This window comes from Macaca fascicularis, chromosome 8 (genome assembly GCF_037993035.2).
Source record: "Macaca fascicularis isolate 582-1 chromosome 8, T2T-MFA8v1.1".
Taxonomy (NCBI): Eukaryota; Metazoa; Chordata; class Mammalia; order Primates; family Cercopithecidae; genus Macaca; species Macaca fascicularis.
Genome location: NC_088382.1, coordinates 78,907,623 through 78,927,458, shown reverse-complemented (window position 1 = coordinate 78,927,458; position 19,836 = coordinate 78,907,623). Strand labels below are relative to the sequence as shown.

Below are 19,836 nucleotides of genomic sequence, written 5' to 3'. Positions count from 1 at the left end.
TCCTGTTTTCACCACAAACTAAATATGACACCTGGGCAAGTGGCTTAACCACCCTGGACAACAGTGGAGAATACGCTGGAGTGTATGTTCTGGAAAAGAATTTGTTGGAGAATATGTTGTTAGTATCCTCACTATAGTCTCTGATTATTTAATCCTCTCATGAAAGTACATTTTGCAGTTAGTTAATTTTGTTGTATTCCCTATTCTAATTAATTTGTTTCCCAAGCATCCCATGGCCTCTTGAATATAAAGGAATTATCATATATGTCTCTCAGACCATCTTTCAGGATCTTTAAGGTTAAAACATTTAATGTGATTTGAATTTTCACTGTGTACCAGACAATTATCTAGCTAAAACCTCAACAATTCTATAAGGTAGTTTGACACAATCTCCTTTTTGAATAAAAGGGCAATTTCATCCAATCAAATAGGTTGTACAAGCAAACTGTTGACCTCATGTTCTCCTTCTACCCAAATCTTGTTCACAGCAGGACAACGTCTTTTTGACAGGAAATAGAAGTGCTAGAGCATGGAAATCTGCGGACACCTGCAAGAAGTGGACTTCCTTGCATTACAACCATTCTCTGGAGTGGTTGCAAGAAACAATTGAAGAGAACTAGAATCTGATCCGATGGCCAAAGTTGAGAGTGTATGTCATTGTACATTCTTTTCGGAAAGAGAAATTGCCCGAAGTGAGAATTTAAATCATTTTTTTGTATACTACCCTGTAATAGTGAGAGTTTTTGTTAAGTGAATTAGTAAATACCTTTTTAAACAACATACAGAGTTTGCTCATCTTTTACTAGGCATTGAAAACATGACAAATGATATATCAAGCTTAAGGAAATCGTCAAAAACACAGATACTATTTTTGTATAAAGATTGCTATTAATTATAATATCAACAATGAAAACAATAGCAATCCAATTAGCACAATTCTGGCATGACAAGGACCCTAAAGATACCTAGAATGTTACAAAGAATATTTAGTGACATTGGAAAACAAGTTATATTATTATCTGTATCTCAATTGTCAATTGTCATGAATTTTTAAATGTCTATACATAGAAAAAAGAAATACATTAAAAATGCTAACAACTGTTATCTCTAAATTTTAGATAATTTAAAATCTTTCCCTTTACCTTTCTAAACATTCACAATTACTTAGAATGAATAGGAAATATTTCATAATCAGGAAGACACGTGTGTTCATTTAAAGACTCTCTTCAAGGAATGGGAAACTTTACTCATAAGAAAGTAATTGGGAATTCAATTAGCAGTAATTGGGATCCTAGGAGGATATATTGATGAAAATTAGTGATAAATGGCAACACCAATTAGTGATAATGGCAATCCATCAATTCAAATAAAACTAGGGATGAGATATGTCCTTCCACTTTGGGGATGTGATAGGAGCTTCCACACTGTCATGTGGCAGGAAGCAGAGAAGGGAGGAAGATGACATTCTTTTTTGGGGGCAAAGGAGAGAGCATCTATCATTGGAATCTGTTTCAAAGGATTTGGAGGTGGGCACAATGAGGTTGAGACTGTGCGTTGGATCCTGGTGTTGGCATTTTTAGCAAGGCTAACCTGGAGCATGTGGCCCAGCCCAGACTTCAGCTTTTTCATGCACCCCTCATCCTTTCCAACTGCAGTATTTCCTGGTCTCAAATCCTTGATGCCTGAGAGTGGCTTTCTGTCAAAGTGAAATATTGAGCCATAAACTGGAATTGTACATCTCCCTCTCAAAATATATGGCCAAGAAATGGGATTAAAACTGTGTTGGCAAATGTGGGTTATAACGATTTTACCTATTGGGAGCTATTCATCTGTATGTTGTTTTTATCATTTCAAATATTATTTGTGGAAGGAGAATGTGATTATTTGCCAAAATCTACATTATGTCATCTGCCCTGTTCTATAAACAGATTACACATACCATACAGACATAAGCAGAGGCTGTGGTTAGCTAATTATGTTTAATGCAAATGCTCACGTATGTACAATTCATTTTAAATGGATTAGTTATAAGTGCCATGTTTTAGTTACAGGACTTTTGGAAATACCTCATCATAGCAGGGCACCAGAGGCACTTACACTTCTTTTTTTTTTTTTTTAAATGAACACAAATCGTTTGGAATATGATATACAAATCTAATTTTTGAAAAAATACCCACTAAGTACATAATATGCTGTGAGATAATTTGGCAAAAGTGCTAATCTATATTACAAACAGGATTTGTCCAGGTGTACTTGTTGCCAAAAGAAAGCATTTTTATTTAAAATCTAGTATTACAAACTGTTTCCAAACACACTTATTTGATTAATAAAGCTAAACAGTGAAGCACAGCATTGGCCCTCACAGCAAATAATTCAGATTAAAATTTCAGTATAAAAGACTTTTGTTTCTTAGAGAAAGTTAAAATAATCCCATCATGCTCTACAGATGCAGCATTTCTATTGTTCACGCAAATTGCTGATCACCATGGCAGACATTTCTGCTTACCTACTCAATGTCTATTTCCCATTCAATTTTTGTAATATAACCTGATTTTCACTGAGGCTGTATGTAGCCAGCTACAAATTGCATTTCCCAACCTCCTTTGCAGGTAGAAGCAGCCACGTGATCATTCTGGCCAATGAAACAAAAGAAACAAAAGTGGAAGGTCCTGGGAGAGACTTCAAGAAAAACTCTTTAAAAGCGACTCAGTTACATTGGTAAACAACGTTTGTTCTTCTACTTCTTCCTACTTAATATACTGGTTTTAGACAATCCAACTTGTGACCATAAGGCAACAGCCATGCATATGAGTGCTGCACCATAGACCTCTGAACAGAAAGCTGGAAGGAGTCTGTCTGCATCACTGATGGTATTACAGAGTCCCTGATACCAATTCTAAGCAGCTTAGCTCTGAGCTCCTTCTTTCGCAAAACTAATACAATTGATTCAGTGCATTCCTTAATGACAAAAGTACAAATTATGATTATTAGCTGAAGTTTACTGTTTGTAGATATTGTCAAAGTCTCTTAAAAATGGTCTGTTTCTGTGCCTGTGTTTGTACCAGCACCATGCTGTTTTGGTTACAGTAGCCTTGTAGTACAGTTTGAAATCAGGAAAAGTGATGCCTCCAGTTTTGTTCTTTTTGCTTAGGATTTCCTTGGCTATTTGGGCTTTTTTGTTGTTTGTTTCATATTAATTTTAACATAGTTTTTTCTAGTTTTGTGAAAAATGTCATTGGTAGTTTGATAGAGATAGCATTGAATCTATAAATTGCTTTGAGCAGTATGGCCATTTTATTGATATTGATTCTTCCTATCCATGAGCATGGAATCTTTTTTCATTTGTTTGTCCATTCTCTGATTTCTTTGAGCAGTGTTTTGTCATTCTCATTGTAGAGATCTTTCACCTCTCCCCTGGTTAGCTGTTTTCTTAGGTTTTTTATTCTTTTTGTGACAATTGCGAATGGGATTGCCTTTGTAGATCTGGCTCTTGGTTTGGCTGTTGTTGGTGTATAGGAATGCTAGTGATTTTTGTTCATTGATTTTGTATCCCACAACTTTGCTGAAGTTGTTTATCAGTTGGAGATCAATGGAACAAAATAGAAAGCCAAGAAATAAGGCCACACATCTACGACCACCTGATCTTCAACAAAGCTGACAAAAATGAGCAATGGGTAAATAACTCCCAATTCAACAAACGATGCTGAGATAACTAGCTAGCCATATGCAGAAGATTGAAGCTAGACTCCTTTCTTAAACCATACACAAAAATCAACTCAAGATGGATTAAAGATTTAAATGTGAAACCCAAAATTATAAAAACCTTGGAAGACAACCTAGGCAATACCATCCTGGACATGGGAACAAACGAAGTTTCATGACAAAGATGCCAAAAGCAATCACAACAAAAACCAAAATTGACATGTGAGATCTAATTAAACCTACGAGCTTCTGCAGAGCAAATGAAACTATCAACAGAGTAAACAGACAATATTTAGAATGGGAGAAAATTTTTGCAAACTATGCACCTGACAAAGTATCTTTGAGGAACGTAAACAAATTTAGAAGAGAAAAACAACCCCATTAAAAACTAGGCAAAGAACAGGGACACTTCTCAAAAGAAGACACACATGCAGCTAACTAGTATGAAAAAAGAGTTCAATATCACTGATCTTAGAGAAATGCAAATAAAAACTACAATGAGATACCATCTCATACCAGTCAGAATGATTATTAAAAAGTCAAAATATAACAGACGCTGGTGAGGTTGCAGAGGAAAAAAAACACTTATACACTGTTGGTGGGAGTGTAATTTAGCTTAACCATATGGAAAGCACTATGGCAATTCCTCAGACAGCTAAGAGCAGAACTATCATTTGACCCAGCAATTCCATCACTTGGTGTATACCCAGAGGAATATAAATCGTTCTACCGTGAGGACACATGATGCAAATGTTCATTGGAGCACTATTCACAATAGCAAAGACATGGAATCAACCTAAATGCCTATCAATGACAGGTCAGATGAAGAAAATGTGGTACATATACACTATGGAATACTATGCAGTCATAAAAAAAATGATCATGTCTTTTGTAGGAACATGGATGGAACTGGAGGCTATTATCCTTAGCAAACTAATGCAGGAACAGAAAACCAAATACCACATGTTCTCACTTATAAGTGGGAGCTAAATGATAAGAACACATGGACACACAGAGGAGGAACAAGAGATGCTGGGGCCTGCTTGAGGATGGAGGGTGAGAGGAGTGAGGGGAGCAGAAAATGTAACTATTGGGTACTGGGTTTAATACCTGGGTGATGAAACAATATGTAAAACAACGCTTGTACAGGTGGATCGCGAGGTCAGGAGTTCAAGACCAGCCTGGCCAAGATGGTAAAAACCCATCCCCACTAAAAATACAAAAAAATTAGCCAGGTATGGTGGTGGGCGCCTGTAATCCTAGGTACTCAGGAGGCTGAGGCAGAGAATTGTTTGAACCTGGGAGGCGGAGGTTGCAGTGAGCTGAGATCATGCCACTACACTCCAGCGTGGGCGATAGAATGAGACTCTGTCTCCAAAAATAAAAATAAAAAATAAAAAACCAACTCTTCTAATCCCAGGCATTGGGAGGCCAAGGGGGGTGAACCACCTGAGGTCAGGAATTTGAGACCAGCCTGGGCAACATGGTAAAACCCCATCTTTTCTAAAAATACAAAAAATTAGTCAAGTGCGGTGGCATACACATATAATCCCAGCTACTTGAGATTGGGAGACCAAGGCGGCAGGAGAATCGTTTGAACCTGGGAGGCGGAGGTTGCAGTGAGCCAAGATCATGTCACTGCACTCCAGCCTGGGCAACAGAACGAGAATCCATGTCAAAAAAAAGAAGAAAAAAATAGCTTGTTTCCCAGTGAAACTCTTTTTTTGATGAATAAAATAGTGTTTGAGTGACTCAGAAGCGTAAAGAGCTTCTCCTTCATACACTTCGTGCATTGCTTCTGGGAAGGCTCTTTACTTCTGAAGAATGTTTTTTAGTATTACAGAGTTATACTCTTCTTTATAAGCCATGGTTTCTTAATATAAACATCTTTGGATGGTCTTCATGTGTTCCAAAGTTGTATATTTGCTCCAGTATGGTATAAGCAATTTTAACGCCAACAACTGGTGTTTACCATGAGAGTGTGGATGAATGTTCTTGCTTAAAGAAAAGAAGAGCCCAGTGGTAACCCAGTCACATAGTCACATATTCCATTCTATAACCAAAAGTGTCTTATAAGTATTTCCATTGAAATTCAGTTCTAATATGGGGCTTATTGAACCTAAAACATCTGAATTATCATATCTGATTCATTACTTAGTTATGAAAGCCCAGAAGGTTAATGAAGTATCAAAATTATGTACGTATGTGTTTTGTTTTGTTTTATTTTGTTAAGACGGAGTCTCTGTCTGTTGCCCAAACTTCTCAGATTCAAGTGATTCTCCTGCCTCAGCCTCCTGAGTAGCTGGAACTACAGGTGTGTGCCTCCACGCCCAGCCAATTTTTGTATTTTTAGTAGAGACAGGGTTTTTCCATGTTGGTCATGCTGGTCTTGAACTTCTGACCTCAGGTGATTCGCCTGCCTTGGCTTCCCAAAGTACTGGGATTACAGGCATGAACCTCTGCGCCCAGCCCATATGTGGTTTTAATTAAGTGCACTTTGTTCAGTGCTTCCTTGGAGAAATTAATAGATACTACAAAATGGAGATAAGGGCCTTTATCCTACACTGTCATAATTATTACATGTTATATAACTTCTTTCAGATTAAAGTAGACAGGAGGTAGGTTTACAAACTAAATAAATTCTGAATATTTATCTTTATAATAGTGGTTTTCTTCTCTATTCTGGAAATATATATTGGTTGATTTTTCTTTTTTCTTTTTGTTTCTTTTTTGAGATGGAGTCTTGCTCTGTCACCCAGGCTGGAGTGCAGTGGCACGATCTCGGCTCACTGCAAGCTCCACCTCGTGGGTTCACGCCATTCTCCCACCTCAGCCTCCCGAGTAGCTGGGACTACAGGTGCTCGCCACCACACCCGGCTAATTTTTTGTATTTTTAGTAAAGACAGGGTTTCACGGTGTTAGCCAGGATGGTCTTGATCTCCTGACCTCGTGATCCGCCCGCCTCGGCCTCCCGAAGTGCTGAGATTACAGGTGTGAGCCACCTTTCCTGGCCTTGATTTTTCAATTAACTCATAATGTTTCCTCTAATTTTAATATTTTTTTAAACTGAGAGTGTCATTTACAGCAACATGAATGGAACATTTCATTTCATTATGTTAAATGAAAGTGCTAAGTGAAGGCAGATACAGAAAAACAAACGTGGCATGTTCTTACTCATACGTAGGAACTAAAAAAGTTAATCTCATGGATATAGAAAGTAGAATAATAATAGATACTGGAGGCTGGGAAGGGCGTGCCTGTGGGTGGGAGGGGTTGGTTAATGGGTACAAACGTACAGTTAGTGAGAAGGGATACATTGTAATGTTCAATGGCAGAGCAGCATGGTCATAGTTAGCATATTGTATATTCAAAGTTATATATTTCAAAGTTGCTAGAAAAGAGGACTTGAAATGTTCTCAACACACTCCAAATACCCAAACTTGATCATTATACAGTATATGCATAGAACAAAATATACATGTACTCCATAATGTATACAAATACTAGTATCAATAAAAACTGCTTTGTCCACCATATTTAATCTCCTAATAATTTGTGCAATTGTTTATTACCATCATCATTATTGAACATTTTTTATATAATTGGATAGTCCTGGTTAGTGATAAGAGTGGTAACCATACAACCAAAAGGAGGAGTTTAGGCATCCATCCCTCATTTATTATCAACATTTTGTTGTAGGACTTTCTCCTTAGTTCAGCTGAAAACCAGGTTCTTGGCACATGGCGATGAGAGATCAGGCTCACAGACACTTCGAAGGGTGAGAAAAATGGAATTTCTTGGGCAAAAAGAAAAAAAGGGGAAACAGGACTCTCAGCAGAGCGAGAGTGCTGCTAGGATAGACTTCCCACCTAGCAGATTGAATTCTAGGTTCCACCCTGGAACAGGAGAGGCCAGGCTTCTCTCCTCCCATGCAAACGGCACAAACTTCTTGAGGTCCCAACCCAGTGCGCACTCCTCCCAATGCACAGGCCAGTTGGAGTTTTTCCGGGGACCCCTTTACACTTAGCTGTCTCAATTTCATTATTCAGGGTTCCTTTTATCTACTAAAGACACTATGGTAAGCCATTTTTAAATGCCACGTTTAAATGTGCTAGGTTAATAGCGGGAGTAGAGAGGGTGTTTGGAATTACCAAACAGACACAGAAAGCATTAAACTTTAAAAGCTTTTATTTATATATAATATCTTCTATAATCAATATACTCCACCTGAATCACTTAAAATATATTCTATTACCCTTTTTATTCTGTTTCCTAGAACTTGGCTAGAATTGTAATTTTATATTTGAGTGGGATATAAATGCTAAATGTTTTGAAATAAAGCCTTACAACCTGAGTATTAAAAAATGTAGGAATAATTATGAGTCTAACATCCCTAGGAACAAAATATACTTACATCAATATGCAAATTATCTCTTTATAATAATCTGCATAATGAAGAACATTATAATTTTTCTTAGTTTCACACAGCCGTTAACAAACCATCTGTATGCCTAATATTGATGCTGTCTTTCCCTAGTGTACTGGGCAATCTAAGACAGGGAAATAAAGATAAGGTTTGGATTGAAGAGTGAGGTAAGATTTAACATTATTAGACAGACAAATCATACATATAACCGTGAATTAAATACCACGCTTGCTTGTGGATTGTTGAGCATCAATTCTTCAAAACAGTGTCTGCTCATTTAATAAGAATTTATATTCTATTATGAAAGTTCTCGATCTCAGTTTTAGGTTTCCTGTCTTATGAACTTTTTAATCTTATTTTAAAACAACTTTACTGAGGCTTATTTTATATACAGTCACGTGCCTCGTAGTGACTTTTCTGTCAAAGATGGACCACATATTCGAAGGTAGTCCCATAAGATTATACTGCATTTTTACTATACCTTTCCTGCTGTTTAGCTATTTCTTCTGTGTTTTGGTTCGCAAACACTACTGTGTTACTATTGCCTACAGTATTCAGTACAGTAACATGCTTTGCAGGTTTGTAGCCTAAGAGCAATAAGCTATGCCATCTAGCCTAGGTGTGTGTGTAGTAGGCTGACCATCTAGGCTTGTGTAAGTACACTCTATGTTGGCACAGTCACTAAATTGCATACTGATGCATTTCTCAGAATCCACACCCTTCATTAAACAACACATAACTGTACAACAAATACACCCATTCTAAGTGTGCAGTTCAATGAGTTTTTACATATGTATGGACTCATGTAACTGCCCCCTCAATCATGAAATAAAATATCTCCATCATGCCAAAATGTTTTCTCCTGCTTCTTTGCAGTCTTGTCCCAGGCAACCATTGATCTTAAAGGAGATCAGACAGACACTCTTCTGTGTCTTTGTCTTTTTTCCCTTTAGTATGATTTTGAGATTCATCCACATTGTTAGCTGTATCAGTGGTTTGTTCCTTTTAACTAAATAGGATCCCATTATATGAATAAACCATCATTTCTTTATTAATTCACCTGTTGATGGACATTTTGATTCTTCCCAGTTTTTGGCAATTATGAATAAAGCTGCTATGAACATTCATATACAAATTATTGTCTGAGTGTGTGTTTCAGTTTACCTTGGGTAAATACCTAGGAGGGAAATTGTTGGATCACATGGTAAGTGTGTGTTTAACTGTAAAACAAAACATAACAAAAACAGCACATTGTTTTCCAAAATGGTTGTAGCATTTTGTTCCCACTGCCAGTATGAGGGCATTCCAGGTCCTCCATATCTTAACCAACTTTTGGAACCATTAGACTTCTTAATTTTAGCCATTCTGACAGTTTATAGCAAGCTTGTCCAACCCACAACCCAGGATGCATTTGAATGTGGCCCAACACAAATTCATAAACTTGGGCGGCGCGGTGGCTCAATCCTGTAATCCCAGCACTTTGGGAGGCCGAGACAGGCGGATCATGAGGTCAGGGGATCGAGACCATCCTGGCTAACACGGTGAAACCCCGTCTCTACTAAAAAAAACACAAAAAACTAGCCGGGCGAGGTGGCAGGCGCCTGTAGTCCCAGCTACTCGGGAGGCTGAGGCAGGAGAATGGCGTAAACCCGGGAGGCGGAGCTTGCAGTGAGCTGACATCCGTCCACTGCACTCCAGCCTGGGCGACAGAGCGAGACTCCGTCTCAATAAAAAAACAAAAAAAAAACACCGAAAAACAAAAACATAAACTTTCTTAAAATATTATGAGATTTCTTTGCAATTTTTTTTAGCTCATCGGCTATCATTAGTGTTAGTGTATTTTATGTGTGGCCCAAGACAATTCGTCTTCTTCCAATGTGGCCCAAGAAAGCCAAAAAATTAGACACCCCTGGTGTGTAGTAAGATATCATTGTGGTTTTAATTTGAATTTCCTTGATGGTTACAGATGTTGAACATCTTTTATGTCATTATTGGCCATTTTATATTTTCTTTTGTGAAGTGTCTGTCTTTCCTGAACACAGGCCTTTTAACAGATTTATATATATCAAAAGTATTTCCTTTACTTAAGTGGTTTGACTTTTCTTTAACAGTTTACTTTAAAGGGCATATATTTTTAGTTGTTTCCAAAGTCTAATTTTATGTATACATTTTTTTTTTTTAATTTCATGGCTTGTGCTTCTTCTGTCAAAATATTTGGTTGTGCAACAGACAAAAAGTTTTTCCTATGTTTGCTTCCAAAATTATACAGATTTGCACATACATACATGTCTATACTTAATTTTGAGTTAATTTTCATGAATGATATGGAGTACATTCTTTTCTAAAATGCTTTTTTTCCCCATCCCTATCTCTTTTTTCTCTTTCTGAGACTCCAGTTATACATCTGTTACAATGCTTGATATCTTTTCATAGGTCACAGACACTCTGTTCATTTTTGTTTCTTTAGATTTTCTTTTACCTAACCTTCAGTTTGAATAGAGTTTCAATAGTTTTTTGTTTCCTTTTTTTTTTTTTCTTTCTTTCTTTCTTTTTTTTCTTTTTTTTTTTGAGACAGGCCCTCTCTCTGTTGCCCAGGCAGGAGTGCAGTAGTGTGATCTTGGCTCATTGCAGCCTCAGCCTCCTGAGGCTCAGGTGATCCTCCCACCTCAACCTCCCAAGTAGCTGGGACCACAGGCATGCACCACCATGCCTGGCTAATTTTTGTATTTCTAGTAGAGATGGGGTTTCACCATGTTGTCCAAGCTGGTCTAGAACTCCTGGCCTCAAGTGATTTGCCCACCTTGGCCTCCCAAAGTGCTGAGATTACAGGTGTGAGCCACTTACTGATTTGTTTTCAAGTTCATAGTTCTTTTCTTTCACAGCTACTAATCTGCTTTAAGTCTGACAGTGATTTTTTTCATTTTATTGTATATTTTAGCCCTAATAGTTCAATTTGTTTACTTTTCTGTCTTCTGTTTCTGTTCTCAAGATGTTCATATTTTCTTTTAAATCCTTTGCTCTATTTTTGATTTTTAAATAGCTACTTTAAGGCTCTTTTTTCTAATTTCGTGTTATTGATAAACAATTTTCTTATTGACAAATTTTCTCCTGGGTGTGGGTCATAAATTGATGCGTTTTTGCATAGTTAGCAATTTGTGAGTGGACGCTAGACACAGCGTGTGTTACATTGTTGAGCACTTGCATTTTATTTTCTTCCTTTAGTGTTGAAGTTTATTTTGGCAAGCAGATACATTACTTCTACCTTTGCATAATATTTTCCACAATTGTTTCGAAATATTGTTAAGATGGGTCTAGAGTAGTCTTTTTGTAATCCTAGTTTAGACTTACTACTAAGACAAGACTTTCTGTGATCTCTACTGAATGCCCTAAATGTTCAATGATACTTTTTACTGCCTGGTTAGAATCAAACACCTCCCAGCACTATTGACCTCTGGGATTATTGTTATTATTATTTTTTCAGCTTAAAGCTCTCTGGCAGTTGTTCTTTTTCTGACCTTATGAAGTTTGACCCTAAGCATGCCTAAATTAGTATTTAACCAATGAATTAAAGATTCTGAAATTCTTTCTCTGTGTAGGTCACACCTCCCAGTACTCTGCCCTGAAAATTCTAGCAGCCTCAGCCTCCCCAAATTTCATTCTCCTTTCATCAATTTACACCATCCTGCTCTATTTTGGGTTCTCTCCCTGAATCATAGTCTAAAAATTGCCTCCAAAACGAAAACTTGACAATTTTATGACCTACCTCCTTAGCCACCATTCTTTCAGGGATCATAATTCTAATCTGTCTATTCTCCAATTCCTGAAAACAATTGTAAAATATATATGTTCAGGTTCTTTTGCTATTTATAGTTAGAAGACAAGTTCTATACCAGCTATTTCATTTGAAAGAAGAAGGCTCACTCTTATAATTTTATGGTCATAGTCATTTATTTTTACTATATAAATGAGGATGGGTGCTTTATAAACACTCCTACTGTTTGCTGGCCTCTTTATTTTGCAACTTTATTTGATTAGGCATGTATCAGATAAAGTATTTTTATCACCATAGGTTCCTTTCTTCTTAATCTAGACCTATGACAATCCTCAGTTTTCTACAGTTCTCCCAGAAGTATGCATTAGTTTAGTTTAATAGTAGAACTCCTCTGTTAGGAAATGATATTCCTTTAGAGCAAATTTATCCAGCACACAGCTCACAGGACAACTTTGAATGAGGCCCAACACAAGTTTGCAAACTTTCTTAAAACATTATGAGACTCTTTTGCAATTTTTTAAGCTCATCAGCTATCATTAGTGCTAGTGTATTTTAAGCGTGGCCCAAGACAATTCTTCTTCCAACATGGCCCAGGGAAGCCAAAAGATTGGACACCCTTGCTTTAGAGGTAACAAAGTCCTAACAAATTAGGGGAGGAAAAAACAAAACTGTTACCTTAATATAAAGAAAAAATACATATAAAACTTTATACAATATACAAATAAAAGAATACTACCACAAGGGCTGAGGCTAGGATGCCAGCTGGGCGGAGCGGCACATGCCCGTAATCCTAGCACTTTGGGAGCCTTAGGTGAGAGGATCACTTGAGCCCATGAGTTTGAGACCAGCCTGGGCAACCTGGTGAAACCCCATTTCTAAAAAAAAAAAAAAAAATACAAAAATTAGCTGTGCATGATGTTGAGAGCCTGTAGTTCCAGCTACTCAGGAGGCTGAGGTGAGAGGATCACCCGAGTCTGGGGAGGTAGAGGCTGCAGTAAGCCGAGATTACACCACTGCACTCTAGCCTAGGTGATAGACTGAGACCCTTTTCCCCAAAAAATAAAATAAAATGCAATAAAATAAAGTAAGAAGAAAAAGAAAAAAGGATAGGATGTCTGTTATGCTATTTCTAGAAACAACAAAAATGAGTGATTTTACATTTTTTGTGAGTTTTAGAGTCAACTCAATCCAAATAGGGGTGTAAACCTACCATGACTGTTCTTGTCACTTGTTCTTCCTACCCTCAGCCCATTGTCTGTCCACTGGATAGCCCTGTTGAACCTCAGAATGACTCTTATCAGCCTTTACCCTGCTCTACACTTCCAAGCCACTACAGTGATCCTCCTGTTTGTTCTTTGATTACTCTGGATTTTTCACTGTTATTACACTTGTCAAATTGTGTAGCAAACAGCTGTTTATTGACTTGATTCCTCAACAGGACTGCAAACACTTAAAAGAAGGACTGGCCGGGCGTGGTGGCCCACACCTGTAACCCAGAACTTTAGGAGACCGAGGCGGGAGGATCACCTGAGGTCAGGAGTTTGAGACCAACTTGGCCAACATGGTGAAACCTCGTCTCTCCTAAAAATACAAAAAATAGCTGGGCATGGTGGCATGTGCCTGTAATCCCAGCTACTCAGAGGCTGAGGCAGGAGAACCACTTGAACTTGGGAGGTGGAGGTTGCAGTGAACCGAGGTCACGCCACTGCACTCCAGCCTGGGTGACAGAATGAGAGTCTGTCTCAAGACGTAATATAGAATTTATCATGAAAATAGTTTAAATTTTAGTTCTAATTTTAGCCAACAACAATATCTTTCTCATTTATAATTTGCCTATTTCAAGGCCCACAGATGACGAGTAAAAGAAAAATAAAATTGGCCGGGCATGGTGGCTCACGCCTGTAATCCCAGCACTTGGGGAGGCCAAAGTGGGTGGATTACCTGAGGTCAGGAATTCAAGACCAGCCTGGCCAACATGGTGAAACTCTGTCTCTACTAAAAATACAAAAATTAGCCAGGCGTGGTGGCACACCCCTGTAATTCCAGCTACTCGGGAGGCTGAGGCAGGAGAATTACTTGATCCTGGGAGGCAGAGGTTGCAGTGAGCCAAGATCATGCCACTGCACTCCAGCCTGGCTGACAGAGCAAGACTCTGTCTCAAAAAAAAAAAAAAAAAAAAAAGAAAAGAAAAGAAAAGAAAAAGACAATCATTTCTTTTCCTTTTACTCAACTGATATGTGAGTTAGTTACTGTACTAGATTGTAAGCAGGGTCAATTTGTTATTTAATTCTGTCTTTCACAGATTGCTTATTGTAAATGGCCAATAAATACTTGCTGAATAGATGGAAGAATAAAAACTGAACAAACAAACAAAAAAAGCCTACACTGGTATAGTCTCTCAATATACATAAGCAAAATTAAGTATAGAAACAAACAAGATAAGAGTCAGAAAAATTATGAGATATAAACCCTCAAGTATTTAAAAATGTTTATAATTTAGTTTCAGGTATAAAGAAATTTGTAATAGAATTTTTCCTTGAGAAAGAAAAGCTGGATTTTGCAAGACCTATAAGAGGCTGTCAGTTACTACCTAAGGTAAAATCTTAAGAGTGGCTTTGGATTACAACAGATTTCATGGATAATAATATTGGGAACTGTATTTCACTTGTTACTTTGAATAGTAGATGTAAGCTTGGGACTTTTTTCTACTTATTAGTGTTAGATTCAGAATATTAAAAAAATTAAAAACTCTTAATTTCTGAATTTCAAGGATTTTAAGATTTAAAATTTTCATAAGGCAAAGCACAGAGTATGGAGTAGAGATCCCTTATACCTTTTCATCAAACACAAAAGAGAAAGCAGGCCTGCAAGCAGAACCAAGTTAAGAGAGATTTTAAAAGGTGTTTATTTAGAAGAATTTCTGGTATGACTAGTTTAATTTGAATAATATGAAACATCCACAAATAAGATAATAGTTTAAAAATTTCAAAGAAAAATAAAATTTTTCAAATGTCTGTGACAATTAGAGTCCTATGCTTTGATATTCAAATGAGTCTGTTGAGAAAAATAAAAAGATAAACTATTAATAATTTAAAAATGCAGAAAATAATACCTCCCAAGAAAAGTGTATAATAATATAATTAAATCATGAACTTCACTTCCCTAAAAAGTTGATATTCGCTGTGATCTAATATTTTATGCTTGATCTCTAGAATATAGAACAAATGCAAATATTGAAAATGTTGTAGTTTTCTAACATCAAGTATAATTTCTGAGACATTTTCTCCATTACTAGCTATCATGAATCAAAGACAAAAATCCCTGGTTACTTTACTTATTAAAGCATGTAGCTCCTAAGTGCTCTTCTGATGAATAATGACAAGAATCCCAAGCCAGTTTCACTCACTGAACCAAGAGATATTAAAGCCACAAGAATCCAAATGTTCGTCTGCCGAAGCCCCTCATTTTAGAAATAAGAACGTTAAAGTACTGAGAATAATCTCTCTGATGTCACATCAATTGTTTTTGTTTTCTCTTCTCTATGTAATGGTGCAAATGTAACAGACTAGAGATTTTCCACTAATACATCTTCTAAGGGCACCAGAGTTTTCTTCAAAGTGCTCAGAGAAAACAGACAGTAGTATATTCAAAGAGTTAATATTTCCCCACTAATGCCATATGTAATATTATCAAATATGTGTTACAAATTTACACAGTACAATATGTGTATGTTTCAGAAATTGGATTGTCTCATTTAGTTGCATCTAAAATACTTTAATTACTATTAAGTGAATTTATGTAGGAAAATAATTCATAGAATGGTCATCAGATCTAAGAGGAAACATGATTATTACTGCTCTGTGTGACTGATTTGAAATAAAGCTTAGGTTAAAACTATAAAATAGGTTTCTAAAAACATGTTTGCATGTATTTGAGAAAGGACAGGGACCTTTTTCTCTACTCTTTTCTTCTCCATCATCAATTCTCAAGTTTTTTAGTATAAATCTCTATATAGAAAACTAAAAGTATAGTTTGTAATTTACTGACCAGGAAACAGAATGGCAGAGGGAAGCATAAGACTTCTATGAAAGACATGGAACTGCCCGTGGTGTAGAATACAAACAATTAGCCTGCATCTTTAGCTGTCGAGAGTTCACTGTTGCAAAATTATATTCAAAAGTTTTTATCCTGCATGTTCTATCTGTCGGACAAATAATTCCAGCACTGGACATAGGATTCATCATTTGCTTGTGTAGCTGGACAGATCACAGGCTGTGCTGAAGGGTTGTGTTATTTCTCCAGCCTTGTACTACACAAAGCATCACTGCACATTTTTGAAAACCCATTAAGACTATGAAAGGCAAGCATACAAAATAATGTAATCCATGCTCCAATCTGATCTTACTGTAAAAGTCCACAGAATTGTTTATAGCGTCCCAAACTCAGCTTTGTGTTTAGTGGGGGAAATGTCTGCCTCATGAAGGCATGGTCCTGCCCTGTTTGTACGCATTTTTAGGAGACAGTGAAATACAACATCCTTTTGCAAAGCTTGATAGGGAATTTCTGAGAGGAATAGAAGCTTTCACAGATACTGTCTGAATGAATTCATTTTGGACACTATTTCAGCGAGGCACATTTTCATTGATATTTCAAAAATGTGTCATATTTCCAATTCTTAGACTTACTCTTTTGAATGATAACTAGATCCCTACATTTAATTTTTCTTCTAGCATAAGAAGCAAGACTGAATGTACGGTAGCAATAACCATGTGCTTTCATTTTGTGCTGGGCAAGAGGAAAGAAACAAGTGTTTATGTGTTTGTTCTGCAACTCTGCAGCACCAAAAGGAACAAAAAGTGTTTTGTTGGGGGAAAAAAATTCATTTTTAACCACATTAGCTTCAGTTCCTCTGAACAAAAATTACTTATTTTAACTAACTGATTTTTTTTATCACACAACTGCTGTATTTGAATGGCAACATTAATGAAGAACCAAACATGAAAATGTGTTTCCATCTTTACAGTTATTTTTTTCAGCCATTAAAGTAAAATCTAGCCCCCTTCAATAAATATAACTTATATTCACTTTTTGTAATTAAGAAAACTATTTATATTTTTGTTGTATTACTTCACCATCTGACTGCATGTCTCTTTGCTGTAAAATGGCATTGATAAACCCAATACCATATGTCCCATTGTTCATCAGTGCACCTCGGACGTGTCTTATGTTTAGAAATTCATGAATAATAACATTTGGGAAATGAAAAGACAAGGAAAATCTCTAAAGATTTGTATCTCAAGATTCTGTATAGTCTGTACAACTTTATGCAGACAGCATACTATATGAAGCCTGCCAAAGTTTTATTCTTTTAACATTTCTTGAGTATGATTTTTCTAGAAATGAGCAACTCCCAAAAGTAACTGCATCAGGGACTGCAGACAGCTCTGTTCCCTGGGAAGGCCCAAGTAGAGAGTGGAGCAGGAGAGTTTAGCTCAAAGATACCAGTCCAGTGAATCAGGAACCCAAGAATTTAATATCCCAATCCTAATCCAGAAAGGGATGAACTAGATGTCTTTTCTCTAGTGATAAGTTTTAAACTTATCAAAACTGTGCTGTGCAATTTGCAATTGCAAAATTGTGAAACCAACCCAAATGCCCATCAATCAACGAGTGAATAAAGAAACTGGTATATAGATATAGGATGGAATACTACCTAGTCATAAAAAGGAATGAATTAACAGCATTTGCAGCGACCTGGATGAGATTGGAGACTATTATTCTAAGTGAAATAACTGAGGAATGGAAAAACCAAACATCGCATGTTCTCACTGATATGTGGGAGCTAAGCTATGTATATTCTTAAGAGAAATGAGAGCATATGTCTACACAAAAACCTGTACATTAATGTTTATACCATTATTATTCATAATAGCCAAAAAGTAGAAATAATCCAAATATCCATCAACTGATAAATTGACAAGCACAGAGAGACATAGCCATACAAAAGAATATCATTAGGCCATAAAAAGGAATGAGATACTGATACATGCTACAACAATCTTAAAAACATTATGCTTAGTGAAAGAAGCCAGTCACAAAAGACCACATATTGTATGATTCCATTTATATAAAGCATCAAACAAAGGCAAATACGTAAGGACAGAAAGTAGATTAGTTTAATATAGTAACTAAAGTTGAATATTACGCAGTAATCCCAGCACTTTGGGAGGCTTAGGCAGGTGGATCACTTGAACCCAGAAGTTCAAAACCAGCCTGGGCAATATGGAAAGACCCTGTCTCTACAAAAAGTTATCTGGGTATGATGACATGCACCTGTAATCCCAGCTATTTGGGAGGCTGAGGTGAGAGAATCACCTGAGCCTGGGAGATAGAGGCTGCAGTGAGCCGTATGTTGGCGTCACTGCACTGCACTCCAGCCTGGGTGACAAAGTGAGATCTGTCTAAAAAATTAAAAAAAAAAATAGTTGTTTTGAGGACAACTTAAAGACATAGGAAAATGCTCAGAAAACATTTAGGTAGAAAAAAATAGGGCGTATCTTTTTTGGAAGGTAAAACTGGTATTAGAAAGGAAGTCATATTTTTAAAAGATAATAGAGATATCCAAAAGTATGCTTTTACGATTTTTCGTAAATTGTATTACATTTAAACTAAATGCCACTTTAATGTTCTAAGATTTATCTGAGGCAACAACTTTTACTGTGAAGTATTTCAGAATAGAATGTAGTCTCTCAAATAAAATCACTCAATCCTTTGAATAACCCGCAACTTAAAATTTAAGTTTTTGATCAGTATGAAATGCAATGAGTGAATGTCATTTTCTTCCTCTGAATTGAGAAATAGTATATATATTACTTTTATTGGAAAAACTCCAGAAATATGATTATGTCCTATGAAATCAAAACTGTATTTTGATTGATCACCTACAAATTTCCGGAGACGGCTAGACATGGCAAATATACAGGACAGAATCACTACCCTCAAGGATTAATGGGAAAAGAACACGTACAAATAAGTAACAGTCAGTGTCCTTGAGTGGTGCAATTTTAAATCTGTACAGCTCCAGAGGTTGTGAGAGGGAAGCGAAATCACCTTTTGGAGGCATGAAGTGAATTGTCAGTGATTGCTTCTTATGGGAGATGATGTTTGAGCAGAGTATTGAAAAACAAGTAATAATTCTAACATTCAAATGAAGGCTACTAGAGCTGTGGGGTATGTGATGTTAGGCAAAGGGATCAACCTGAACCAGAGCAATAAGATTTGACATCATTCTATGGTCTTGGGCCAACATGTAGTTCAGGAGTGTTGTAGAGAAAAGTCCAATGGAAAAGAAATGTAATATGAAATATAACAGAAGGACAAGACTTTGGAAGATAATGGATTGCATACATATTAGGATTTAGCTTGACTAAAGGTATCAGAAATTCAAAATAATATTGGCTCATAGAAGACAGGAGTTTATTTTTCCCACCCATGTTATTGTTTGAGGAAGCCGGTCTATGACAAGTTTGGAAGCTCGGTGATGCTAATAAATTCAGGTTCTCTTTTGCTTGCTACTCCACCATTTTTTGTATCTCACCGCACAAGTTCAAAGAGCTGTTCTAGCCCTAACCCTCATATCTACAATTCAGTTATTAGGAAAGAGAAAAGGATGAAGAAAGACATGCTACCTCTCTGTCAGTCTGTTCTGGCTGCTATATAAAATATCATAGACTGGGTAGCTTGTAAATAACAAAAATTTATTTCTCTTAGTTCTGGAGGCTGGGAAGTCCAAAATCAAGGTATCCATAGATTCCAGTATCTGGTGAAGCCTGCTTCCTTGTTCATAGACAGCGATCTTCTTGCTGCGTGTGTCTTCACATGGTAGAAAAGGGTAAAGAAGCTCTCTGAGGTTTCTTTTATAGGTCCTTAATCCCAT

At 36.7% G+C, this 19,836-nt stretch overlaps 1 long non-coding RNA gene across 1 annotated transcript in view; it reads left to right on the top strand.

Annotated features, from left to right (window-relative positions):
• Nucleotides 1-19,836, top strand: part of LOC123575111 (uncharacterized) — a 185,359-nt gene that overhangs the window by 133,541 nt on the left and 31,982 nt on the right. Inside the window, exon 3 of the long non-coding RNA XR_010577023.1 lies at nt 8,191-8,295. This is a non-coding gene — a long non-coding RNA (uncharacterized lncRNA). The remainder of the gene's footprint in view (nt 1-8,190; nt 8,296-19,836) is intronic.